Below are 7,738 nucleotides of genomic sequence, written 5' to 3'. Positions count from 1 at the left end.
TCCTCCCGCCTGGCCTCCCAAAGTGCTGGGATTACAGGCGTGAGCCACCGCGCCTGGCCCCACTTAGATTCATTAGCAATCCTCATAAGACAAAATTTTCTCAGTTTAAAAGTGAAACCTAGAGAACTGACAAAAACAATACAGGAAACAAATTTTTTATTATCCACATCTGAACAATCCCAGAGCCACTCTTCTCTTTTCTAAAACAGAAGTAAACAGATTAATATTGCCAGCCCCAGCCCTTTATCTCATTTATCAAGACACTGACCAACCCACAATCTGGGGCATCTACAGAATTGGAGCTGCTGAAACCTCCCCAGCAGCAGGTCCTGCGGCTACTGGCATGATAAAGAGAAATTCTTTTCAGATACAGCCTGAAAAAATAGGGGGAGAAAAGATTACATCACCTGAAAGAACAAGTAAAAGAATTATCAGAAACTTATTTTTAGAAACTTTGCCAGCTAGAAGACAACGGAACAGTATCTGAAAGAAATAGTTAACCAACAATTTTATACGGAGAAAGAAAATAAATTTCCAAATTAAAGGGTAAAATAAAGCATTTTCAGACAAGTAAGTTCTAAGAGTCTTTGTTACCAGTGTATTGTGTAAACGGCAAACGTTAAATGAAGTTATTGAGGTACTCCAAATAAAGCCTGAACTTTAGTTAATAATGTGCCAGCGTTGGCTGCCTAGGTTAACAAATGTTTCCTGACAATATACAGTCCTAACAACAGGTAAAAACTGGGTGAGGAACTTTCTGTAACTTTTCTGTAAATCCAAATGTTCTCCAAAATCAGAAGTATATTGAAAAAATTTACAACTCTCGCACTTCGAATGATACGATTGTGGAAATAGAAATATAAGCCACAGAATGTGATAAAATATTCGTAAAACATACATATAATAAAGAACTTATATCTCAATGTATAAAAAACCTCAGAAGTTATTAATAAGGAAACAAACAACCCAAAGGAAATGGATGGAATATTTAAACAAAGAACAGATACAGATGACATAAACACAAAAAAGGATGTTCAATATCATTGGTTATTGGGAAAGTGCAAATTAAAACCACAATGAGATGGTACTACACACCTATTGGAATGGCTAAAACTTTTAAACTGACAGACAAGAATATGGAACAAATAAAACTTTCACACATTGCTCACAGAAATGAAAAATGGTGAAGGAACTTGGAAAATATATTGGCAATTTTGTATAAAGTTAAACATACTATTGTACTAATCACAATCTTAGCCCTACCATTTAGCCAAGACACATGAAAATGTATGTGCAATCGTAGACCTATACACAAATGCTCAGAGTATTTTTGTTTATAATAGCTAAAAATAGGACACAAGTCAAATGTCAATGGGGAAGAGATATACCAGCTATGTAATGGAGTGCTACTCAGCAAGAAAAATGAACAAGCAGCTGATACACGAAACAGCGCTGATGAATCTCAAAACCGTTTATGCTAACGGGGGAAAAGCTGGATGAAAAGCTACATACCATAGTATTTCATTTTTTTAAATGAATAACAATTTTATTGCTTTTAATTTTTTAATTTTTTTTTAAACTTTTGTGTTTAGAGGTACATGCGCAGTTTTGTTATATAGATAAACTCATGTCACGGGGCTTGTTGTGCAGATTATTGGTACTTAGGTACAAAGCCTAGTACCCAATAGTTGTTTTTTCTGATCCTCTCCTTCCTCCCACCTTCCACCCTCAAGTAAGCCCCAGTGTCTGTTGCTCCCCTCTTCGTGTCCCTGTGTGACATTCAGACCAAGGCAAAGCCACAGAGAGAGAAATCAGACGATTGGTTGCCGAGGGCTGGAGGTAAGGATAGGTTACCGTTTAAAAAGGGTGTAAAGGAACTTCCAGGGATGATAAAAAATATTCTATGTCTGGATTATGGTGATGGTGTATGACTATATACATTAGTCAAAATTCATGAAACTATACAACTAACAAGGATAATTTCTTCTGCATATAAATTTTACCTCAATAAACCTGACTTTTAATTAAAAGACAAACAAACAGATATCTTTGGAAGTGAAAGGTAAACTTTTCGTAAGTGTTTATGCTTTAAAATAAAAATTCAAAGAATCATTTTGCTTGCTATACTTGGCTAACGCTCTGCTGACACTTATGCTGGATGTATATAATCACTTTCCTTTGCTTTTGAAATATTCCAATAGAAAATATTAAGAGAAACTGGTATTCTGTGTAATTTATCAGGCCTTGAAGGAAAGTTTGTTTAGAACTCTCCATAAAATATCTGGGTTATACTTCCCTGAGTGATTATTATCCTGAGTTGAAGAATATATCAAGTATAAAGAAAAATTTGTACAGCTGCCTTCAAGCGTTGACAATGGAAGGTAAATGTCACTGAAAGTGTATTACTTTGAAGAAAGTTGTTTAAGAATTATCAGGAATATGCTGGATTGAGATCTTTTTAAGTTTCAAACAAAAGAAATACAATAAAGATAAAAATTGACAAATATATGAACATTTAAAACTATTGGACGTCAAAATTATAAAAAATAAAATTAAAAATCAACTTAAAAACTGGGAAAAATGTTAGTGAACTACAAAATGGACCAAGAGTTAATAAATTTAGGACTCTTAAATAACTATTAAAATAAAAACCTAGTACAAAAAACCCTAGAGAGGTATAAATTGACAATGCACAAAAGAATAAATTGAATATTCAAAAGATAATGAAAACATTTCATCTGATTAGTAATAAAAGGAATAAAATTTGTGTTTATTGCATTGGCCAGAATTTTTAAATGAAAATTATCCACATGCTGTAATAAAATGGTATGCAAACATTTAATTTTTTCAAAGATTTTTAATGATGGTTGAAATGCAAATTAACACAAATATTCTGGAAAATAATTTGGCAATATGTATTAAAAACCTTTAAGCTGTTCATACTGTTTGCCTTAGCAATCATATCAGTACTGATATATGCAAATATTTAACACATGGGTATTCACTCAGTGTTATTTATAATTCTGAACTGGAAATAAACAATAGACTTATTTAAATAAACTGTATCATACAATGGGGCTACTATGCAAATACTAAAATAACGTTCTAGAAAAAACACATTATGAGATATTTAATAAGAAATGTGTGGAGCATTATAGTAAGTAACACAAAAGTTTGATCCTATTCATTCATTTCTTTTAAAATGGAGAACAGAAATGGACAAGATAAGCCTGAAACTTTTTGTCATATCAAAAAGTCAAGATGTTATTGAATATTATGAAGGTCTTTATAGGACTCTGAAGTAATCTAGGAGAGACTCTTTCACTGGCAAAAGTTTAAAATTTGGGTATCTATAAGCATATCTACAATGGACTTAAAAATATCAAATACATTTATGTCTATGTCCATAATACTCCAAAAGAAAAACAAAACTCACTGGTTACCTCTGGAAAATATTAGGAAACCAACTGATTATTTTCTGAGCTGGCAAATAAGGAAAATTAAGAATTTTTCTCTTTTCGATATGGAATATAATTTGGAGTAATCAAAAGATTAATATACTTAAATATATAAAATTAAAATGTATTTAAATATATAAATATATTTATATTTATATTTATACATGTATACAAATTATGTATATTTGTATTTATTTAAATATATATGAGATATCTATATTTAAATAAATTTTAAATATAGAGTATATAAACACATAGAGAAGTATTTTTATAGAAGCACTATGGCTAACAAATGAAGAGTGATAGAATTAAGTTATCAAGCCAGGCACCATGGCTCATGCCTATAATCCCAACACTTTGGGAGGCCGAGGCAGGAGGATCACTTGAGTTCAGGAGTTTGAAATCAACCTGTGCAACATAGCAAAACCCTGACCCTATAAAAAGTAAAAAAATTAACCAGGCATGGTGGCATACGCCTGTAGGACCAGCTACTTGGAAGGTAGAGATGTAACTATCATTTCAGCCCAAGAGGTCAAGGATGTAGTGAACCGTGATCACATCATTGCACTTTAACCTGGGTGACACACTGAGACCCTGTCTCTAATTTAAAAAACATTAGAATATTAGTCCTGTGCAATATCGAATGCTAGTGGATCTAGGTAATGATTGTCAATGACTGCTAATAATGCATGAAGAAACAACTAGATATTATACACTACTAATCTATGGAAACAAGGGAGGGAGAAATACCTTGAGAAACACTGCAGGAATGCTATCAGAAAAGTCCAGAATATAAGACATTCTACATCAAATAACATTTTTCAACAAAAGAAACTGAGAGAAAAGAAAAAGAAAAGAAAGCACAATTTACAGATTAAAAGGTAAGCTATGTCCACCAAATTGCACACTTAATTGAGATCCTCATTTGAACAAGTAAGTATAAAAATAAGAAAACATTTATGAAATAAATCAGGGAAATTTGACCACTGAATAGATATTTGATTATATTAAAGTACTATCTTTAATATTTTAGAAATATGACAATAGCATTGTGATGGTGTTTTTTAAAATATACCAGTCTTATGGAAATATATACTTATCTACTTATAGATAAAATTATACAATGCCAGGAACTTGCTCCAAAACAATGGAGAGAAGGGGCTGATATTTGAGTGGGGGAAAGATGAACTTATGTCAGAACTAATAATTTTTAAAGATGAGCAATGGGCACTTAGATTTATTATATAATTTTTAAAAATGTTTTATATACTTGAAAGGTTTACTATGTTTCATTACAAATGACAGATTGAATCTGTTTCTTTCCATTCAAAGTAGAGCACTCCTTTATTGTCAAATTGAATCGCCACACGGCCTATTTTGACCATATTTATGGTAGACGTTGCTATTCACCTGTCAATATTCATGTTCTCTTCTTTCCTATTAATAAAATTTTCGGCTTAGAATTCTCCTGCCTTCTCTTGCAACTAGGTGTAGCCATATGACAGAGATTTTGCTAACGAGATATGAGCAAAAGGAACCTATGCAACTTCCAGGTTGTGTTAACCCCTTTCCATCCCGCTTTCTGCAGGTTGGAATGTGGAGGTTGAAGTAGCTCTAACTTGGGATGCAGGGGTGGCCTCTTTTCCTGACAAAACTACTGTTCATTATCTAGTATACTCTGCTGGTGTCTGAAACAGCAACTCCATCAATTACTTCCCCTCTGTACTTTTGACAGGTTTTGGGCATTTGGGGTTTTTTGTTTTGTTTTGTTTTTTGTGTATGAGAACTCACAATCTCCTCTCTTAGCGATTTCCAAGCATACAATACATTGTTATTAACTATAGTCACAATAGTGGAACAATAGGTCTCTTGAATTCTTTCCCCTTAACGGAAATTTTGTATCCTTTGACCAACTGCCAATTCTACCATCCAATCCCCTGACAGTTTTTAAATTGAAACTCGCATGAGTAAGGCAGTTTATTTCTACAGAGTGCACAAAGTCCTGCCTGTTTGTTGAGTGTGTCTCAGCAGCTTTTGCCTTCTTGGAAGAATAATGTGAATTCCCATTCACATATCCAGTAGAGGAGCAGAAGATGTATGGTGTTTGCTCTTTGTTTCTTTTCAAGATGTCTTCAAGAACAGCACAAATAGGATGTGACCCAGAGTACTGGTTTGATGCAACTTCATACATTTGATTCAATTTAGATCAACTTGATTTGATATTTTAGATGTTAGTCAGTTAGGCTTCTAAAATAAAGCCATAAATTGTTACCAAGATCATAAGCAAAGCAAGACTGCCATGAATTTTTGATAGCATTAAGAGGAACATGTAGTTAGTGGTAAAAAGTAAACTCCAAAAGACTTTGAGGTAAAAAAAAAAATCCAGTGATCAAGTAGAAAATTGATCTCAGATAGAATAAACTCATTTGAGCAGTAATGCAGAAGTATGAAATATTAAAATAAAACCTGAAGCATTTTAAAAGAATAATAAAATAGAGACACTGTAGGCTCTGAAGCTAGGCTGCCTGTATTCAAATTCCAGCACTGTTGCTTTTTCCTCTAGCTTGGGCAAGTGATTGAGCCTCTCTCTACCTTAGTTTTCCCATCTAATTATTGGAGATAACAAATATACCTCCCTGCTTTAGCCTGAATGTTTGTGCACCTCCCCCACCAAAAAAATTCACATGCTGAAATCTCAACCCCCAGCATAATAGTATTGGTGGGGGATAGTGAGTGTTGGGAAGTGATAGACTGTAACCAATTCGATTGGTTATAGTCACATGGCTACCTTATTTGATCTACCAGTGCCCTTATAAAAGTGACCCTAGAGAGCTTCCTTGCTCCCTCCAGTATGTGAGGACACAGCAAGAAGGTGCCATCTATGAACCAGAAAGTGGACCCTCACCAGACACCTAATCTTCCTTGATCTTGGACTTTCAGCATTCATAACTATGAAAAATAAATTTCTGTTGTTTATAAGCCACCCACCCAGTTTATGGTTTGTTATGGCAACCCAAAAAGACTAAGACACTGTCTTATAGAGTTGGGTTGACTATTGTGTCAAAAGGCACACTGAGGCACAATCAATTTCAGTTTGTTTGAGCAAACAGTGACTCATGAATCAGGAAGCACTAAACCAAACTTGGTTGTGGACTCTGCAAAGGAGCACAAGGGGAAGGCTTTTATTGGATGAACATGGATGTAAAGCAAAGAAAATATTGGATTGGTTATAGTCACATGGTTGCCTTATTTAGTCTACCCTGCTGGAAAATTCCTATTTATATGAGCCAGTTGGTAACTTTTGATTGGTTATCCTTAAGTTTTATTTTTCTTTTACATAGGCATTTATGAGAAGCAGTTTAAGTTTTGCTAACATTTGCAAATTGAGCAAGGTTAAGGTCACTTATGAGGCCTACCTAACTGGCTTTGTGGGCTCAAGAGTCTTCAGAACTGAGCTCCATTTTAATTTACTTTAACAATTATTATGTGTGGAGTTGTATCTGCCCAATATTCATATGCCAAAGTCCTAATGCCCAGTACCTCAGAGTTTACCTTATTTGGAAAAAGAGTTGTATAGATGTAACAAGATGAGGTCATACTGGAGTAGGGTGGGCCCTAATGTTAATACGATTGATATTCCTATAAAGAAAGAAATTAAGATACAGACATGCACACAGGGAAAATTCCAGATAAAGATGGCAGGAGGGATCAGGAAGAGGTTTCTACAAGTCAAGGAATTCTAAAGGTTCCAGCAAACCACCAGACGTGAGGGAGAGGTCTGGAACAGATTGTTCCTCACACCTCTCCATAGGAACCAGCCCTGCTGACACTTTGATCTTGGACTTTGATCTTCCAGGGCTGTGAGACAATAAATTTTTGTTGTTTAAGCCACTCATTTATGCTGTGTTATGGTGACTTTAGCAAAGTAAACTACAAGAATCAAAAGAGCCATTACCTGTGAAACACTTAGAATAGTAGTGTGCACATAACAAATGCTCAATAAAAGTTAACTATTCCTATTGTTTAAAGTTATGTCTTTCATTTTTGTTTTTATTTTCATGACTCTGCACAGTAGCAATAACTATAACAAATGGGAAAAACTAAACTATGATGTTAGAAAGTTGGTGCATTTTACGAAGACTAAATGATTTCTCTACATTCAAAAGAATGTCATAGAATTATGTGAACTGGAATAAAACATTTTAAAATAATCATTTAGTTATAAAGTATGCCATTTTGCATATGTTTTTAAATGAAATGATGCTAAATTAAATTGTATT

This window comes from Colobus angolensis, unplaced genomic scaffold, assembly GCF_000951035.1.
Source record: "Colobus angolensis palliatus isolate OR3802 unplaced genomic scaffold, Cang.pa_1.0 Scaffold108, whole genome shotgun sequence".
Classification (NCBI taxonomy): Eukaryota; Metazoa; Chordata; class Mammalia; order Primates; family Cercopithecidae; genus Colobus; species Colobus angolensis.
This window is presented reverse-complemented; position numbering follows the sequence as displayed.